Raw genomic sequence first — 20,341 nt, forward strand, 5'->3', positions numbered from 1 at the left:
CGGACGGTGAAGTTTTTTGGGTAAATTAATAAAAAAAAAGAACACTTAGATTAGGGATTATTAATTACTTTGTGGTAAAATCAACTACAATCTGAAATTTAACTTAAATTTTATAGTTTAACGTATTATAGGATTTTTTTTATCTATATATATACCTATATATATATTTAGTGACCTTCAATCCACAATAAAATTTCAGCCAACTCTGCTCAATGAGCCCATTACTTGATATATTAGGGAACTGAGATCGAACACATACGGCAACTCATGTTTGACGAAAGATATAGCTGGGAAAAACATATAGGATATCGCACCCATTCAAACACACACATGAGTCGGGACCAACGGCTTTACTTCCCTTCCGAAGGAAGACGTGACCAGAGATTTTTATGCCTCAGAAAAGTCCCACCGACCTCAGCTGGGATTGAACCCAAACCCATTGGGGTGAGAAAGCAGTCACGCTTATCACTACACCACCGGCGCCGGAGGGAACGAGGGATGACATACCGAGCTGCGGTCCAATGCAAGAAGATTGGAGACCGAATAATGCAGAGTGTATAACCAACCGGTGAACACTCATGTTTATTTCAGTTACCGTGGGGACGTAATTTGTGATTAGCCCCGGTCCCTTTCAAATTGTATCATTATTTATGTACGGTCCTTATATTTGAAATGACGTTTGACATCCATCTAGTTATGGCCGATTTTCATTCGAATAATCGATTAATCGATTAACGAACCGAAAAGTAAAATATTTGTAATCGGTTATATCATGCCGATATAAGCATTAACTTCTCCAGAGGATCATCACCGATAGTTTTAAACATGTGTTGCACTCTCATTAGTGGAAAAATGACAGTACAGCCAACAACAAATAATCGGTTAGTTGTTAATCGAGTAATTAAAAAATGGGACACCTCTGATGTTGGTGTGATTGTTTTGATAAAAAAAGTGCGCCAAATTTCATCTCTACCGAGAGGGCAGCAAAACCACAAAATTACTTTGCATACGGGGGTATTCATTGGATGTAAAGGGACCGTGAAAAAGTAAAGTAAAATAGAAAGTTTTTCTTCCGACAGTTTCATCTTAGTATTCATCTTTGGTATAACTAAGAGAAATTAATTAGGACGAAAAAAAGGGTGCAGAGTGGACTCGAACCACGAACGTTGCGATTATCATGCTTGTGCTTTCTCCACTGCTCTCTCCATGCTTTGGAACATGGATAGGTTAAAAGTGAATAAGAAGCGCTTATAGTACGATAATTTGATTTCGCATGCTTTTTCTGCTGAACAAGTATTCGCTGCGGAGGATGATAGGAAATGCAACTTTTGAATGTAATCAATTTGAATTTCAATCAATGAAGTTTGATGCGCTCAATTTCAACTTCTGTTCTCAATTTCAACTCCCAACTCTGAAAATAGTAAACTTCACGTATGAAGTAACAAAACACTTTAATTACATTCAAAGTGTTTTTATGTTACTTCATACGCGAAGTTTGCGACTTTGAAAATTGAATAGAAGCTTATTTTCAACTTCTATTCAATTTTCTTACTGCCGTTCTCTAACGGAACTATCTACCCTGTTCTAAGACCATTCTCTAGCTAATAAATAAGGCTTCATGTTAGATAGCATTTCCATCCGACACTTTAATTAATTTTTTAAATAGACAGGGTCACGCTATGTCTGAAGGCACTTTTTTTGCAACATTCATGTAGGGGAATTTACGTATTCTCGGCAACCTAAGCAGCGACCTTCTTTCTATAGCCTTTTTCTCTAAGGAACGCACACATATGCAGTATTGGTTTGTTTACAATCTTTTGCTGCCAGCTGCTCTAACAATTTCAGTCGAAAGAATTGTCAAAAACTGTTTTGAAACGCTTTTACAAAGCTCCAATCTTCTCTAGTGAGAGCGAGTATTGTCGGCAACCAGTTTTTCTTCGGCAACCGTTCCATTTGAACTGCATGTAAATCTGCTGTTCTATTATCGGCAACTCGAAATCAGCTACAATTTGTAGTGCGTGTGTTGCATTTCAAGAAAACCTTGCTAGATTGCTTTTTCTCAGTGGTAAAAATATAGTCAAATTGAAGCTGCAAGCATAAAGAATCGTTTGCATGCATTCAGCGAACTGTTTTCGTAAGAAAATCCAGTGAAAATAGTGTTTCAATTTGGGTTGCCGAAAATAGTATGTCATGCCGAAGCCGTCATTTCCCCTACCTCAGTTTTTTTCTTCACAGTATGATAGTATTGATCCTAACAATCAACTCTGTGATGGTTTGAAAATATTTCATCTTGGGTTTTTTGAGAAAAGGTGTTTTGAAGTTTACGATAACGAAGGCGTATATTGGACTATTGACGAAACAAAACTATTGCGAATTGAACAAATGCAGTTAAATCTGGTTCAAAAGTTGATTGAATTAATCCAAATGGCATTAAACTTTGACTCTCAAGCAAGATGCGTATTGATTATTAATATCAGCGACTTCTGCGAACTATAGGGAACTGTAATAAATTTTAGAAAAGTTAAAGACGTTCCTCAAAAGAATCAGAGAAGTTTAACAACCTTCAGAGAAGTTCATTGATCTCAGTTCAGGAAAATTCTTCAAACTTTAAAGATGTGCTTCAGAGAAGCTCTATAAACTTCAGGAAAATTCTGCCAACTTCTGGGACGTTTTGTGAGCTTCAGGGGAGTTCAATGTCCTTCTAATAAGTTCTACGACTCACAAGACTCAGAGACGTTCTGAGAACTGGAAAAAAGTTCTAAGAACATCGGAAAAAATTGAAGAATTTCATCCAAGTTCAACGAAATCAAGGAAAAACAAAAATGGACAGGGATATGAATTGTATTTAACTTCTATAAGCTGTCTCATCGGGTCGTTGGTGGAACAACTCCCACTCCATGTGTTAGAAAACAGGTATGATAGAGAGAATTTGTTGCAATATCTCTTTCTCTTTTACACTTCCTTTATGAAATGTATGTGATCAACGGCATGAGCAGGGTGGCAGCAGGGGCGGGATGTGCTGTCAAATCGGCCTGCTGAAAGTCCACCAAAGAGATGTAAATATGGTAAAAAATCTTACGAAGATTTACTCAGCTTTAAGAAAGATCTTAATCTGAGTGGTAATAAGGTCAGTATGTACATAACTTTACACTATATTTTTGTTATGTTACATACGCTAAAATTGGCTAAACGTATGAGACATACCGATCGTCAAACTATCCAGCCCGGTCTCAAATCAGCTATGAGGAAAGACAACGCGGCCAATATTGATCCCAAAAACGCTTCAAATTATGTGGCTGCTGCAAATGCGACTCATCATACGCAATTTGGATTCGCTGGTCGCCATTTTAGGTGCCTGATAAACGTGTAGTTTTGGAAGTATGCAATTTTGATCATCAGCTAATAGTTTTGGATAATATTGATGTTATGATGAGACATTGTTTTGTTGATGAACTCATGGATGAGTGCATAGGTCTTTTTTGTGAAAGTTGGTCTACCGAAACCTTCCGGTAGCCCCAAAATTCAATATTGTAAAATATCACATTATAGATTTTTGCAAGAGTAAGTCTTAGCCTGGTTCACGGAAAAAAAAACAAACGAAGCTGTTCATAATGATTTTTCCCAAACATGTAGTATCTATAAAGCAGTGGAAAATAATTTCAGATACGACAAAAACTTGGTGAAAGTGGTGGTATCGTATAGTAGTGCTCATTTGAAGTAATCTCCTTATCTTGGTAGCTCCAAGTTTTTTTTATCATTCTCTTTAGATATTAATGTAAGCATTGATAAGAATGGATGAAACAGATGGAACTGATAATTATAGTAAATTTAGTTTATTCTCTCCATTGTAAATTATTTTATTATTTTAAACATTATGAGTTCACGGCAAAGTTACGACATCTTACGGTACCGAAGAGGAAATCTTACTGTACCATTGAAACGAAGTATTTTGACTACCTTAATCTCCAACAATCATATTCAGTTGTATTTGTTTCGCCTTCATAAAGGGTGTCCACGATGAAATTGCCACACACAAAATTGATTCGCAAAATTCGAGTTTTCATCCGATTGCCATCAAATTTTCAGGGATTGAGAAATAACTATTAAACTTCATTTTACCATTTTACTCGTATTTTATTTACAGTCCATACGCAAATGCCCGCACCTTGGCCTTAACCCCGACCATAAGATTCTGCACAACCTGTGAATCAACCGTTTTTTTGCATGTAAACCCATACTTTCTTCAGTTCCTCGACTGTCTTCACTACCTTAGGTCGTTTAAGAAGGTGCTGCTTCATAATCGCCCAGTACTTCTCGATGGGGCAGAGCTCCGGAGTGTTGGGAGGGTTGAACATTTTCGGCACGAAATTGACCTTATTGTCCGCATACCACTTCAGCACGTCCTTGGAGTAGTGGCATGAGGCCAAATCCGGCCAGAAGATTGTTGGGACGTTGTGGGCCTTCAGGAGAGGAAGCAGCCGCTTCTGGAGGCACTCTTTTATGTACACCTGTCCGTTCATCGTATCCTGGGTCACGAAAGGTGCACTCCGCTTCCCGCACGTGCAGATGGCTTGCCAAACCAGGAATTTCTTCGCAAATTTGGACATCTTCTGAGTGCGGACATGCTCCGGAACGCTGAACTTATCCTTGGCCGTGAAAAACAGGTTGCCGGGGATCTGTTTGAAGTCGGCCTTCACATATGTTTCGTCGTCCATGATGCAGCATTCAACTTTCGTCAGCATGTTGAGGTACAACTTCCTGACACGGGTTTTGGCGGACTTGTTCTGCTTCTCGTCGCGATTAGGGGCCTTTTGTACCTTGAACGTTCGAAGCCCAGCCTTAGTTTTGGCCTTCTGGACAAAACTTCGGCTTAGGTGCAGCTTCTTAGCCACATCCCTAACGGAGGCGTTCGGATTTCGGTTGAAGGCCCCAACTACGCGGTTGTGATTTTTGGTGTTGTACGGAATACTTTTTCCTTCACTTATGGGCTTCCGATCGGTGGTCAACCGTTCCTCGAACCGCTTAATCACTCGCGACACCGTGGAATTCGCGATTCCCAACGTTTTAGCGATGGAACGATGCGAGAGATCCTTGTTCTCGTGATGAATGCGCATGATTTTATCACGCACAAGCTGTTCTTTCGACTCTATTTCCGCGAGTTTTGATCACAGGACTTTAAAACTTGCAGGATGTAAATAATGCACTATGAACTAAATCCACCCAAATTTTCATTAAATTCTACCCAACGGTTAAAAAGTTAGAGCAATTTCATAGTGTGGCAATTTCATCGTGGACACCCTTTAAACGACTAAGTATACTTCAAAATACTTTTTCTCAAAAAACCCAAGATGAAATATTTTAAAACCATCACTGATTTGATTGTTAAGATCCATTCTAACTTCCTGTGATGAAAAAACTGAGGTACATGAATGTTGCAAAAAAGTGCCTTCAGACATAGCGTGAGGGTGGCCACCCAAGCAATTTTGTGAATGGTCAAATGTCAAAAGATATACCCAATTATAGTAAAAAATATGAATAAATTCAAATTGATTTAATACGAGTTTAAAAAAATAACATACCTCCAATTTTTCATATTATTGACAATAACATACGCCCTTTCAAATGCCGTAAAAAAACTTTATTATTTTGTTCGCCCCAACCAGAGATATTAACATTTGAAAAGGGCATATTTTGGTAGAAAAACGTCAACTAATGATCGGCGAAAGATATTGACATGCTTTGTGCAACAAAAATTTGCGCCTTCTAAAGATTTAAAAGTTATTTGAAGACACCTTTGCTTAGAAATTTGAAATAAGAAAACTAGAGCAAATCAACTGTTTTTTAGAGCCACCCTAACTCAATTCAAGAAAATAGCTCTAAATAGGTCAATTTAAGAGATACAAAAAAGTTTTCTTTTACAACGTTGCTTGAAATCAACTCAGCTATAACTTTGTCCAAAAATGTATACCTTAATTTCTTCAAACAAAGAAGTTAGACTTTTTTATTTTAATGATAATAAGAACCACCCTAGAAATCATTGTCATAAAAATGAGGGCCTAACTATAAGGAACACCTTTTCACAAGAGACTTTTAGTCTAAAGTTTCAATTTCATTCTCAAAACATATCCTTCCACTTAAATATGCATTCTGGACCACTGTACAGTGATTTAAGAAAATTTTAGTAAATTGTTGTGGAAAGTTTTTCAAAACACATATATTTCTAAAATGTTGATATTGGATTTTAGCTTATTCAGTGGCATCGCGTCCACATGTGCAACCTGTGCACGACACAGGTGTAAATAATATATACGTTTAGATTTTTATAGATGTTATGGTCACATTATAGCTATACTGCAATACTCCAGACCACAAGTGATCATGAATTGCTTCAAGAAAGATTAAATTCAATTCGGATGGTCTGCCTAATCCCTAATGAGCTGCTTACACTTATGTTAGTTCACTAGGGCTAATGAGCCAGCTGCTATCAAAATAGCTCACCAGCATAATGTAAACAGGGCATCAGCATCTACCAGCATGAGATTTCAGGTGCAACTGAAATTCGTGCTAGTTGGCTAGTACACTAGCGCTAGCAAAACCGCACAGATGTAAACACCCCATAATGCATTGATTTCTAAACATGTCGATATCACTACCAAGACAAAACTCGTTAAATAGTGCACGCAAAAGGGAGCTTTTTTGGTTGCGGTGGGCAAGTTTGTGAATGGTCAAATGCTTGATGTGATTGCCAGACTTTCTATCGCCTAGAGATAAAATTCATGCTTTAAACATACCTTAAATTGTTCACAGTACATGGTGGTTTACATCACTAGTCTTAATTGAAACTTTCAAGCAAGCACGCGCTAATGTGGTGTTTACACTTAGGCTAGTTCAGTAGCGCTAATGAGCTCGCTGCTAGCAATAACGGTCACCAGCAGAATGTAAACAGGGCATCAGCGTCTACCAGCATGAAATTTCAGGAGCAACTGCGAGTACACTAGCGCGACCCTAACCAAATTTGGGTATAATCCACCCAGATCCGTCAAAACTGACCCTACCCAAAAATGGGTAAACTGTGTTGGGAGTGACAAGTTGACAAATGAACAACGTCGATCGAATTCATGTCAATGTTGTTCATTTGTCAACTTGTCACTCCCAACACAGTTTACCCATTTTTGGGTAGGTTCAGTTTTGACCGATCTGGGTGGATTATACCCAAATTTGGTTAAAAAGTTTATTTAACTGAGTCTGTAAGAAGTTTGAGCAATTAATCATTTTGTTCGACAATTTTCCACAGAGATGGCGCTGTTCCGCTGGTAGGAAGTGATAAAAATCCCCATATAGAAATTGAGAAAAGTGGGAATAATTCGCTTTCGGTGCATATTCAGGTGAAAAAACTGCACGACAACCTAAAGAAATGAATCAGGGACTTTGTCGTTCAGTTTTTTCCCGGAAATTATTTTTAAACAAGCTACAAATAAATAAAAATGTTTTTTCCCCTAGTTTTACCTGATTTACTACCAGCTCCCAGAGAGCCAAAAAATTCAAATTTGAGAGAGAAAATCTGCTCTCACGACCTCAATCTCTCAACATGCCATGTATTTTGTTGACACTCGATTTGTGATTTCCCTTTCACAGATTACAAAATAGAGTACCGGAAAAAGGGGGTAACATTGATAGTTTTTTAAAGTATATTCTAAAATTTTTTTGCGGTAATGAATGTTTTTCAAGTTGTATGTTTTCAAAACAAGTACTGAGGATCCAAGAGTCAATTCGTCCGTAATATGTTCAACGAAAATTAAAGCATTTGCACTATTTTTCTAGTTTTGTGACCGAACTTCAGTTTTTTTTTTATTTGGGGTTACTTTGATAATGCTCGATGAATGTAGAAAAAAAATGAGTGAAACTCAAACAATTTAGTTCTTTAAATATGAAACTTTGAATTAGTATATAATCAGAATTATCATAAGCAATAAGAATACCACATTGAATTTGTGATGGCTATATAGGAAATACATTTCAAAAGTGATGGTTTGAGTGCTTTTTCAAACAGGCGAAAACACGAAAATTGTTTTTTAATATGTTTTTAAAATATGTAACACATACTATATAAAAACTGAATACGATATCAACGGAAATACCCTAAGCTACAATATCGAACTAACATTTCTAGTTTGGAAAAAGTGCAGCGACTAAATTTAATCTTTACATTATACTATCAAAGTTACCCGTATTATCAAAGATACCCCGTTTTACGGTACCTGACAGTACAAAACATGTCTGGTACCTCTATATATGCATTTGCTTTAACATTTGAAATCCCTCCTTTTTTACATATTCTGCGCAAAAGATACTTTATGCCCCGCCCCATACATAAAATTCAGCGGGAAATTCTGTGAGGGGTGAGCTATTTTGTGTGCAGAGTAAACAAGGAGGTACTTCGAATGTTAATCTAATTGCATATATAGAGGTACCAGACATGTTTTGCACTGCAGTGTCCTCTGTGAACAATTATAGGAAAACAAATTGTGTCTAGTTTCCGATAGATGTCACCGCAAACAACAGCAGTGACATCTGATGGAACATGAATGCAGAAGCTTGACAAAATGATCAATTGTAGCAAAACGACAAATTTGAAACTTTTTTCGTAGTGAACGGATTTCAGTTAAATATGTTGCATATAAAAGATCTTTGTAGCTACTACAGGTGAGCAAAACATTTTTAAAAAATTGGTTCTTTGCAGATCAAGAAATAGTTATTTTGAATACCGGACTTTCCCTTAAATCGATCAAACTTCAAACCAATAAAATAGAAAACTATACCAATTAATCAATTATATTTGATATTTGATGGCTTAATAATCTCGTGCTTGAACTAGGCTATCAGCTGATCCAAGCTGCCTAAAGCTCTTAAAATTTTTAGGTTAAAAAGTCTCGAGAGTTTTATAATATTCTTAATAGATTATTTTTGATTTTATAATTTGTTTATTGCTTAGGATCTTTTAAACAAGGCATATAATGCACTATTATGTATCGAAATGACCAAGTGGTTGTAATCGAATATATCAAGCGAGCTATTTAGTTGCAATGTACTTTCAGTTTTCAGTAGAAGTAGGTCCCTGTAGGGTTACAACTGAAGATGATCCTAAACAAATGTCGACCAAAAAAAATTGTACCTAGTCACCCGATCACACTTTTGTAGCCGGGAATGAATTAAGATTTATATCGCGAAAAGTGCGAGAATTTCAAAGTGAAAAATCAGTGAGTGTGACCAGTGAATAGATCACTTTTTAATATACTCATTAATATCATTAAATAAATTCAACTGGTGCTGTCAACAAATTCCAACGAACAGGAGCAACACCAAGGCTTACGTCATTTAAAAAGATTCGTTCGATAGATAAAGTTTTAGCATCAACACTCAAAATGTTATCGTTTATATAAATTGTAAAGCTTTAAAACAAGTGTATCTTAAAGGCTGGCCAAATGTATTCATACCAATGAAAAAAGTACGATTAATTCATTGCATTTTTTTTTTAGACTTTATTTTTGAGATTTTTAGCCGTAGGCTAGTTCATCTCGTTTAATTAATTGCAATAATCACTAATGATTGTAAACATCCTCAACAAATACAATTAATGGGTCTGAGGGAAAGCAGCAAAAGCATATTCCATCGTTTGACTTGATATTGATCAGTTTCTTACTTCATAACAATTTTAAAGCTTACTCTGAATTTTGCAAAATATTGACTCAATTATGAGAAGGTCGCGACCGAGTTCTCATTTTTGCGCTGGAAATAAGGCGCCACTTTGTGAGGATGTTGATAGGATGGCAAAGGCAAGAAAATTAATACTGTTAAAGCAAAATAACTTGAAAATTGAAAGTTATGGACTCCGCACCACTCAGATTAATATATGTCCGGAACAAAATCAATCCAAATCAAATTATTAAGTGAATTGGTGATAGACTTTAGATATATATTTCGATTTATTTGAGTCATTAAATGATTGTATTCTAAGAAAAAACACTAATTTACATTATTTAATAATTGACACTGATGATCTCGAAGTTGATGTTCATCAACCGTATAGTAGCACCCTTATAGTTCGCCAATTGTTGATTGTTAGCACCTCTAACAATCCATTCTCGTATTCTGCAATTTCATTTTTTAATTTATAAGTGAGTGTTAATTTATAAAAAATTTAAAACTTGCACTTGAAAACATGAAGAAACCTGGTAATTCCAACTCGTCCAACAACGACAAAAGCGCACTCTCTTCTATCGCCATTCTATCGAATTACGAATATGACGAGAAATTGTGACCATGAAATCACAAAAAACTTACTTGAATTTCACTTAACCTTCACCAGCATGACATGTAGACTGGTCCAGTCAATCAAGTGGAATTGATTACCATGTCATTGCATTTTATGTGCGGCACGTGAACCTTATTGAATTTTCAGGTAAAAATTACCTTTCCCGTTGGTTCAATGTATAATGTCAAAAAATGGTCTAGGAAATTTTCAAGCTCTCGACATTTATTCAAAAGCCATAAATATGAATAATCTTTAACCCCCGGTAGCTTTAGTATAGGTCCAAACATTGAGTAAAAAAATCTTGTCTCAGATTCTTGAGTTCCTTTTTAAGTTAATGGACTTGTATTGAATTTTTTTCCATACTAATATCACCCTAATATTCCGGTAATACAAAAACAAAAATCCAGGTCCAGGTCTTAGAAAAAAAAAATAAAGAACACTAAAATAAATTCCTACATCTCTAATTTTTCACGATCGACATTTTAAGTCTTAGACGCATTGATGTTTTGTTTTATGTCCGTGATCATTCAATCTGGGAAAATTTTCTTCGTGCCATAATAATGAGATTTTTTTTCTTAAACTAAACTGCGATTCTAGATTGTTGTCTAGATCCCAGAGTAATGATACTTTTTCTATGTTTAAGGTGTTACAGAAGATTATATTCTTGGGATGTATGGAACAAAGTGAAAAGACGATCAGTTCGTTATAGCGACTACAAAGAAGAGAAGGATGTTTTATGAATATACTCATGGCACACTTAGATCTACATACTTTTAATTCTAGACTGCAGTTCTTCATGTTGTTAAATGCATCGCTTCATATATATCCTAGATCTTCAAAAATTGCTTTCCTAAAAAAAATGTTTAAACTCGGTACTTTGAACATTCTTCTCTGTGTCTCAATTTCGCGATCCAATAACAAATTGGTGATATGCCGAGTGAGGAAACGAAGGTTAGAATTGGACCATGCTCGTGCTTAATCAATTCATACTTATTTTTTTACAACATATTTATGTGATCCTTAAATCATTTGTTTTATTTTTAAAAAGCATGAAAAATATCTTTCCGATCAATAAATGTCACTATTGGTCACTTTTTAATTGTTTAAAGGTTGCTATTTGGTCATTTTTTTTCGTAATTTTAGTCATTAAAGTCACTAATATTACATCACATACCCACTACCAGCCCTGCAATTGACGAATCGTAATTATATTTACAAGAAAATAATATAATCTGCTCAGTTTTTACCACAAAAAACACTCTAAACGGTAGTTAAGCGTCGATCGAATTGCTCCATTTTACTTTTTTATTATTTGCATCATAGATAGTTAGAAAGCTAATTAATCTAAATTACCTGAAACATATACCGTGCTACTTTTTATAGATAGTGCCGTCGAATTATAAAACCAATAGGCTGTTCCAAATATATATATTTTTTTTAATTTTCAGTTCTACCACTTTATCTGGGAAATTTTACAAAATGTAACGAAAGCTACTATTGTTCCAAAAAGTTACGCTTTAGATAAGATTGAGAATTGGTTATCCAACAATTTCTAAAATATTGAAACGTTTCACTAGGATAAGTGTGCGAGTTTTGACCCTAGGGTCAAACACAAATTTGATTTACATTTTCATGATAGTATTTGCGCTATTAGAGGACCACCGGGGCCAACATTTGGCACACCTCTTCATGTATCGATAAAATGTGATGTTCGTTTTATTTCAACGTTGAAAACATTCCACCATTACCTAATGGATTTTCTCTATCTGTCTCACATTTACTCCTGTTTACTCCCTAGGCATTATTTGAGTAAATCTGCCCCATTTTCCACACCTCTATAACCGATGAGAAAACCCAACTCAGCCACAACTTTCATAGCTACCGCATTGTAAGAAAGCATACATTTGATAAGAAACCACAAAAAATTCAAGACCTCATCTTTTCGCACCGAACCTGCTGTGTAGCAAGTTAATTTTGTTTTGTTCGCAAGACCGACCGACCAAACCTACCGAGACACGAAGAAGCGAAAATGATTAAATTCAAACAAATCGCGACTCCATTTGCCGCAGCCATGTGAGTGAATTTCCTCTTTCCGTTGTTGGTTTCATTTTTATTCAGATTCGAGTTTTCTGCCTAACACCCACTTTTGACCGTTCCTAAGTTTGTGCGCGTGTGTGTTTTCATTACTTAGTATTTACTACTACTTTCTACACATGTTTTCTTGAATTCTACTTGCCATTTGCTAGCGGTTTTGTCCTAGTTGTAATTGCTTGATGATGGTAAACATTTAAGTGTTTTTGACTTCCGTTTTTGGTTGGTTGTTGGAAGTTTGTTTCTTCCTTCTAAGACACCGAATTTGTTAGCACCCATATTTAGTTTGTTCATTGGTGTTATAAGTGACAGAAGAGAACGAATTGGTCTACCCCGAAAAACTGATACTGGCGAGAAACACATGTCCTGTGAGTTGGCTTCCACTGGGACTCCTGTAAGTTGAGTGTGTGAGTATGTGTGTGTGTGTGTAATTGTACTCTAAATTTGACAAACTCGAGATCCTACATCACTGTGGCATAATCACGTTTCACGAAATCAAGGTACAGATTTTATTAATTTTAATATATAGAATTGTTGCATGTGTTGAGAAGTTCTTGTGCGTCACATCCGTCTTTCATTCATCGTCATTTTTCAAACTGTTGTAAATATTCGTACGACTACAAGCTTAGGGCGTTAATAAGAAGAAAATTATCAAAAGTGGCAAGCGTGTTGGCTGAATATGTTGCTCATATTATAAATCCGAGGTATGATTATTTTTCATTACCGTAAACATTACTCGTTGCAGGCATTATGATAGATTTAAGAAACCACTAAATATAAACAATACATACTTGGTATTCGTATGTTCATCATTCTAATGCTTACTGTTAATGCAGGTTTTTGATTTGCGAGATCTGATTTTGATGTTTTCCTAGCCTTATTTCAATAACTAATTTGATGAAAGTGTGATTATAATGATAAATATATACATAAGCATGTAAAATATGTTTTGTTTCGATTTATTTTTGATAGAGGCAGCCGCATACTTATTACCTTATTAATCGTAGAATATTTAGTAACCAACCGTGTGGCGTAAACATACTTACCTTGTGCAAAAAAAAACAACGAAATTGTAGGAATTTGTACACCTGTAAAAACTCTGAATTGTCCTCAAAAAAGCTCGTTAGAACACTGTTAATCATTAAATTTTGATTGCACAAAGCCGAACAAAGAAGCTTTTGAGTATCTTTCCGGTGTTCAAGTTACTTTATTTTTGAGCATAGTAATCTTTTACATAGGATATCAACTGCGTATTTCGTATGAGGATCTGGGCTTCAGTTTTTAGCTTACATAAAACTAAAATCATTGCCAATATTGAAAGCTTATTGAGATGACAGACTGCTGACAATGAACCATGACAATTTGACGACAGGGCGCTGCATAAATCCAGGGGTGAATACAATTATTTTTTTCCATTGCACAGTGGAAAAACGTGTCATTTTTTAGACTATGTGTGTTCGGAAATATTTTTGATATAAAAAGCGCCATCTTTACTGCCCATAATCGCAAGTCAGTCCCATCTGTAAAAACCTGGAAATGAGAAAACAGCGTTCAAGATTTTACAAGTTTTCTGATTTGACACTTAGTTCGGAGGGATAAATTAAAAAATAAACATACAATGTGATAGTATGCATCTATGTTTACCAAAAAATATTGGATAAAATATCGTTAAATTTTTATTTTATGGCCAAAATCTGAGTGGGACTGATTTGCGATTATATTTGAGGGGATTAGAAGGAAAGGGGTGTAAGTGACTTTGATCGATTCTCTTTTGATAGCCACAGCTTTATTAACGGATTTTGCGCTATTTCGGCCATATAGTTTGATAAAGGATGTTCTCATCTAGCATCCAGAATGGCACACGAATCAAGGAATGTGATTGCAGCTGAATTATTAATGAAAGAGAAAGTCTATGAAGAGAATCGATCAAAGTCACTTACACCCCTTTCCTTCTAAACCCCTCATTTAACGTCGATGAGAAAAATTATCGCAAGTCAGTCACAATTCCACGACGATGCTGCATTAGTTTAGCACAGTATTGAACAGTAGAAAGATACTATGGGCCCATAGAAGGTTATTGAATGTTTCTGGATTTGTTCCGCTGGTTGCAGAGCAATGGCCGGAACATATTCCGGTGAGTATGGGTCTTCATCAGACCAGAGCTTTTCATAAACGTGCCAAACCCACCATGCGATAAATCAATTCACATGAGAATTCAAAATTAAGATCAATAAGAGTCATGATGAGTGACCAGCACCATATTGGCCACACCCGGACATGTTCCGGATATACCCGGGGAAGTGGTAAATCCGTTTAAAATCAAAGTCCATCAGTAATACATCAAATCACTATATTGGCCACATCCGGACATGTTCCAGATGCCCTAGGGAAAGTGGACTAAATCTGTCTTGAGACAAATCTCATGATGCGATGTGTTGTCTAACTCTTCCAATTTATCATAAGTCCGCAACATGGTGGTGGACATAAATTTTCAGCTTCTACTACTAGATATCTTTCCGGTTTCATCCATGGCCGGCAACTTTTTTCCATCTTGAATTCCAAAATGGTGCACATCGTATTTCAGGTTATAATCGCCGTGCCCATTCCGTTTAGAAAAACTTATGGCATGATTTCAGATGCGTATACGCTGTCCGTTGGCCATCATCTTGAATTGAAGTGTGCCATATTGAATTTCAAAATGGTAGCGGTTTTACTCGCCGATGCCATTCCATAGATACCCGTATTGCATGGTTTCAGATGCGTTTTCGCTGTCAGTGTCCGCCATTTTTAATTCAGATTCGCCATCTTAGATTGAATTACAACATCTTACAAATCGATTACTATCCTGATGGACTTGGTCAGGATTGTAACGGCAAGTTTGCAATGGCATAGCTTGGCCATTTCTTGATAAATTTTAAAAATTGTGGTACCTTTAGAATTCCTAGGGTCTGTAGATTATTTGATTGTAAAGAAAAAAGAACATAGGGTCGGCTAATTTTTTTTAAAGTGAAAAACGTGTAACGATTTTTTAAGGTGTGTTTTGGGTTTTTCAAGTGGCTTCTCTATAATTTAGATTGATGGGCACAAATGTTCATAATTAGCCAGAATACAGACATGATTCGTACATATGGATCCTGGAGACAACGCGGAACGGTCCTAGAGCTCCGTGGTTTTTTCGAAAACACTTAGAACTGTGCTAAACTACGCTAGGTAAAGAAAGACTTAATACGGGTTGTGCTTAATAGGCTGGAAATGGGGTAGTTAACCCTACTTGCTTAAAATCCCGATGTAGACTTCCGTGTTGACCTTGTCGCCTTCTGGAATGAACACCGGGTCAATTTTTTGCCATCGGAAGCCACCAATTCAAACACCATAACGCTAGCAGGATGCTTGGTCAGATACACGTTCTTGTGCTCGTCAGCCACGTCAAGATTTTCTTGCATCGTTCGACTCGTAGCTCCCGGATGCGGTTGGTAATCATGTGAGTTTTTTCCGTGCCCTCGACTTCGCCCCGCAATCTTCCTTTACGATCTTCCGTGCCGTAAAGTCACTGATCCCGTGTTCCTTTGCCATTTTCCTTATTGAACGCACTGGATTCACCCAAATCTTCCTTTTGATAGCAGCGATAACCCTCGGAACCCGAGCTGACCTCGGACAACCTGTGGACACCATCGCGGATATTAGTACTTTCTTTTCTCGGTCTAAAACCCTTTTGACGGTCCACCGGGACACTCCCACGGCGATTGAAATGTCTTTTTGCGACATTTGCGCGTGGGACAAATCACGAATACGCTGCCACTTCGTAATGGTGCAACTGTCAAACTAAGTAAATCATTTTTAATCATAGCCTACTACGGTATGAGCTATAGGTTACGTGCATGCAAAGAAAACCAAAGCATGCACAGGTGAAACGGGAACCTTATTTGTACGATGGTGCAAACATTATCACGCATACGGCATGCCGTTACACATTTTAGCGGAGGCATCGTGTTCGGAGTGTTAATAAAAATGAACTAAATTAACTTAAAATTATTACCATTATTATGGCATAACAAAAAGCACTACTTTGTGATTAAAGTTAACATTGGAAAATGTGGAAATCTTCCAGTAAAGACTCATAAATGTTTAGTATACCTATACACATAAAACTAATATAGGATAAATGATGGCTTCATACACTACAAAATGCGGCTGATTTCGAGTTGCTGATAATAAAACAGCTGGTTAACACGCAGTTTAAATGGAGAGGTTGCCGAAGAAAAAGAAGGTTGTGAACAATAGTCACACTCACCTAAGAAGTTTGGAGCGCTGTAAAAACGTTTTCAAACAATTCTGTCGATTGGAATGGATAGAGCAGCAATCTGCAATTATGCACTGTGGTGACCTGTAATTCGTGTTACACCCGACTACATTAGACCACATTTGCAGCAAAAATGGTATGGCAAGGTAGGTCGAAAAATCATTCCTTACCGAGTTATTGAGCAATTAATTTTCTACTGATTCAAAGTGCCTCATTTTGCTAGGGTATTCTTAATTTCCGCCACGACCCTCTAGGTCTGCCTCTGCTGTGATGTCCTGCCGGATTCCAATCCAAAGCTTGCTTGCAGATTTCGTTTCCGCTCTTCCGTAGTGTGTGGCCGACCCACCACCACTTACGTTCTCGAATTTCCTTTTCTATTACAATTAAATGTAGGTTAGAACCTGATCAAATCCATCCGAAAGTAGGCCTGTGGCGCCAATTGAATAGAATGGTTAGTAAACAAAGATTGATCATATTAGTCAAGCAATGCTTAATCCCTAGTGGGCTTTGGTAATATTCGCTAGTGCCCGAGCAAAAAGTGGTAGTGATTCTTGGCAATGTAAAATAAATAGATCAATAACTCGGTAAGGAATGATTTTTCGATTTACCTTGCCATAACTTTTTTTGCTGCAAATGTGGTCTACTTTCACATCCTGCGTAACACGAATTACCAGTCACCCTGTATTTGTTTACAAAGGTTTTGATTATTTAAATCAAAATGAGTCAGAATTCTGACTAACTGCACAATATTTTAAATTAAAATATTTTGCTAAAAAATAATATCGTTTCAAGATTTAACAACAACAACTACGAAAGAATTTCCTTGCATAACCGCTGATTTAAAATTGTACATTCGTCACTGAAAATTTTAAATCATTTGGTATAATACAAAGTTACAGCTGTTTATGTGTGTGCCATTTTACACGAATACACCCTTTAGTAGCTCAAAGCTTCTTTGTTGTGTACTTTTTCTTCTGCCATGCATGCTATCGTGGTAAGCAAAGACGGCCTAGAACTCAAAGAAGAAGTTTACTGCTTGTTGTATGTATTTTATTCGCTCCCTGTGCCGCATGGAATACACCGCTCAAAGATAAGTTGGAAAAGAGTGTGCGAAGCAAATGGGAGAACCACATATTTTTGTCGAGTGCTGTGCGATGCATGCACAAAGTTGCTTTACAAACGCTCTGAGGCGATTTCCAGCCCTGAAGTTGAGGACAGAAATCTCAATATCAACATATGTATTTTTTTTTTGATTTTATTCTCAAGTTGTAATTTAGCAATTTGAGATCATACAATCAAAATTAATTACAAAACAATCGCCCGAATACAGAATTGAATGTACTGTAAAATTGTGCTTGATTTTTCATTTGTTTACTATAGTTGTCAAACGAAACTATTGCTTTTGATGAAATTTCTCATCTAACATATGCTGCATGAACATTTCGTAAAATTTATCAAATACTGAAAACTACTTCCGATAGTTGTTAGCTTATTTCAAAGTTATCTCAAATTCCACATGTTTTCGATGTATTTTCGTTTTATTTTTTGTTTTTTGTTTTATTTAGTTGTATCCGGTGAGTACACATAAATCAAATACTATACCGATAACCAAATTAATCGTTGCAACCCAGCGGTAATTGGAGACTAGCTATGATTATTTATTTTTTCAATGTTCTCACCTGTTCAATCTAGTGTTTAACTGTTAACACGTGTAGCATTTGTTACTAACCTTTCCTAAGTGTACTATACACACTCAATAAGACCACCTTAATCATTTTTTTTTATATTTACCTTTCCATTTTTACGCTTTTTTTATGTTCAATATTTTTGTTGTCCGTTTTCTCTTTCTCTTTCAACAACAACAACAACACCGCAGTGCAAAAAGTAACCTAGGTTGAAGAATTGGCTCGTTCCGACCGGTGAACGTTCAATCCGATGCAACCGATTCGGTCAGTGTTTATCCGTTCCTTTGTTACCCTAGCGATATTTTTCCATACACTACTGTTACGCGAGATGCCGTAGTTGTTTTTTTTTTCGTGGCCTCTGATCAGCGATGGTTGATAATTGTGAACTGTGATATCTGTACAATCGAGGTCGCTGACGTAACGCAATTAACCTATATGTAACCAAATAGTGTCTTATTGAATGAATTCATTTACAATGTAGTAGGTGTCGTGATTGCGCCCCATAAATGGATGCTTTCGGTGTTTCATTTGATTTTTGTTTTCGGTATGGGTTTGTTGTTGTAGTACCTTTACTTTTGTTGCGTGTGTGCCTAACAGTTTGCAATTGACCTCATCTACTAATCCCGTTGTGTAACTTGCTTTCGATAATTGTATGAATTATTTTGTATTCCCTTGTTAATTCCACCTTCGCTATCGTCATATTACAGTTAATTTCAGCAAAACATCATTTAATAACACTTTACATTTTCCCTCATTATGAACCATGAATATTACTTAAGATTAAACGCCACAACCGAAGTGAAGTATCAACTTTTGCCTTATAATGAAATGTGCCAAATAACACGAAAAATCACTATGTGTGTCATTCGTTCGTATTCTTTCTTTGAAGCTAGATGTCACCCACTCTAACAATTATGTACGTACACCTGATTTTCAAAGAAAAAAAAAACCTCCCTTTCACTATATTGATTGGAGTTTGTTGCAACTAGTGATCACTATTACCAAGTTGACCCACTCGAAACCAAAAGCCAGAAACCAAACACACACACATTTCCCTCGAGCCAAGGTTAGTTGAAGTTATCATTTTCACCTGTTCTTTCGCGATATCAACGTAAGTTGCCTTTACTTTTATTACAACTCATTATTGTTTTGTTTTAGTTCTACTTTATCGCTTTCTTTTCAATCGGTACTTTTAAATACTGTCTGCCAACTTGATTTCCCTGTATTTATATAGTTCAAAACTGTTCAATTCGGCTCACGTTTATATTTATTTGTAATTGTAGTTTTCTGTTATGTATAAGAGTAGGAATAAGTTTTGGTTAAGGATGATCTTTTGGGTTCGTTTAAATTGATTTCAATGAACAATGAATAGATATCTTCCAAATGCACTTTGCCGACCGAAAATAAATTTAAAAATTTATTTCTTAAACGTTTACTTCTTTCCACCCTCGAGTTAAAAAAAAAGTATTCGTGTAGTTAATTGTTGTAATTACTTAACAATACATCTGACAATTACCTGCAAAACGGAGTTATTTCGATTATTTCAATCACCTTCTTTTAGATACTACCGTGGACCCCTGGTAATCTGATCGTTTTTAATATGAACACTTTTTAATTTGATCCCAACGCTGTGCAACCTAAAAATGTCGTCAAACGTCATTTATCTAATAGAATGGAGTAAAGCGAAATGGAACATTGAGAAACAGAACACACAATCAAAACAAAACAGCAAATAATGGTACCGTAATACGGGGCATCTTTGATAATGCGGGTAACTTTGATAGTAGATATAACGATTAAATTTACTCTCTGCACTATTCGATTGCTTCCATGTTGTAGCTTAGGCTATTCCCTTTGATACCGTATAGAGTTTTTTATACAGCATGTTTTACATATTTTCCAAATGTCCAAAAAAACATTTTGCTTTTGTTTTTCGTCTGATTGAAGAGGCAC

At 36.2% G+C, this 20,341-nt stretch overlaps 1 protein-coding gene across 6 annotated transcripts in view; it reads left to right on the top strand.

Annotated features, from left to right (window-relative positions):
• The window catches only part of BuGZ (Bub3 interacting GLEBS and Zinc finger domain protein), a 43,929-nt gene that overhangs the window by 16,360 nt on the left and 7,228 nt on the right, over nucleotides 1-20,341 (top strand). The window contains exon 7 of one of the 6 annotated variants that reach the window (XR_010518480.1): nucleotides 12,111-12,385. The exons of the other annotated variants lie outside the window; for them this stretch is intronic. The gene's annotated coding sequence lies outside the window, so the exon portion shown is untranslated. The remainder of the gene's footprint in view (nucleotides 1-12,110; nucleotides 12,386-20,341) is intronic. 6 annotated transcript variants of the gene reach the window in all.

This window comes from Ochlerotatus camptorhynchus, unplaced genomic scaffold (assembly GCF_037179485.1).
Source record: "Ochlerotatus camptorhynchus isolate MF236.1 unplaced genomic scaffold, CSIRO-AGI_Acam_v1.1 ptg000432l, whole genome shotgun sequence".
Taxonomy (NCBI): domain Eukaryota; kingdom Metazoa; phylum Arthropoda; class Insecta; order Diptera; family Culicidae; genus Ochlerotatus; species Ochlerotatus camptorhynchus.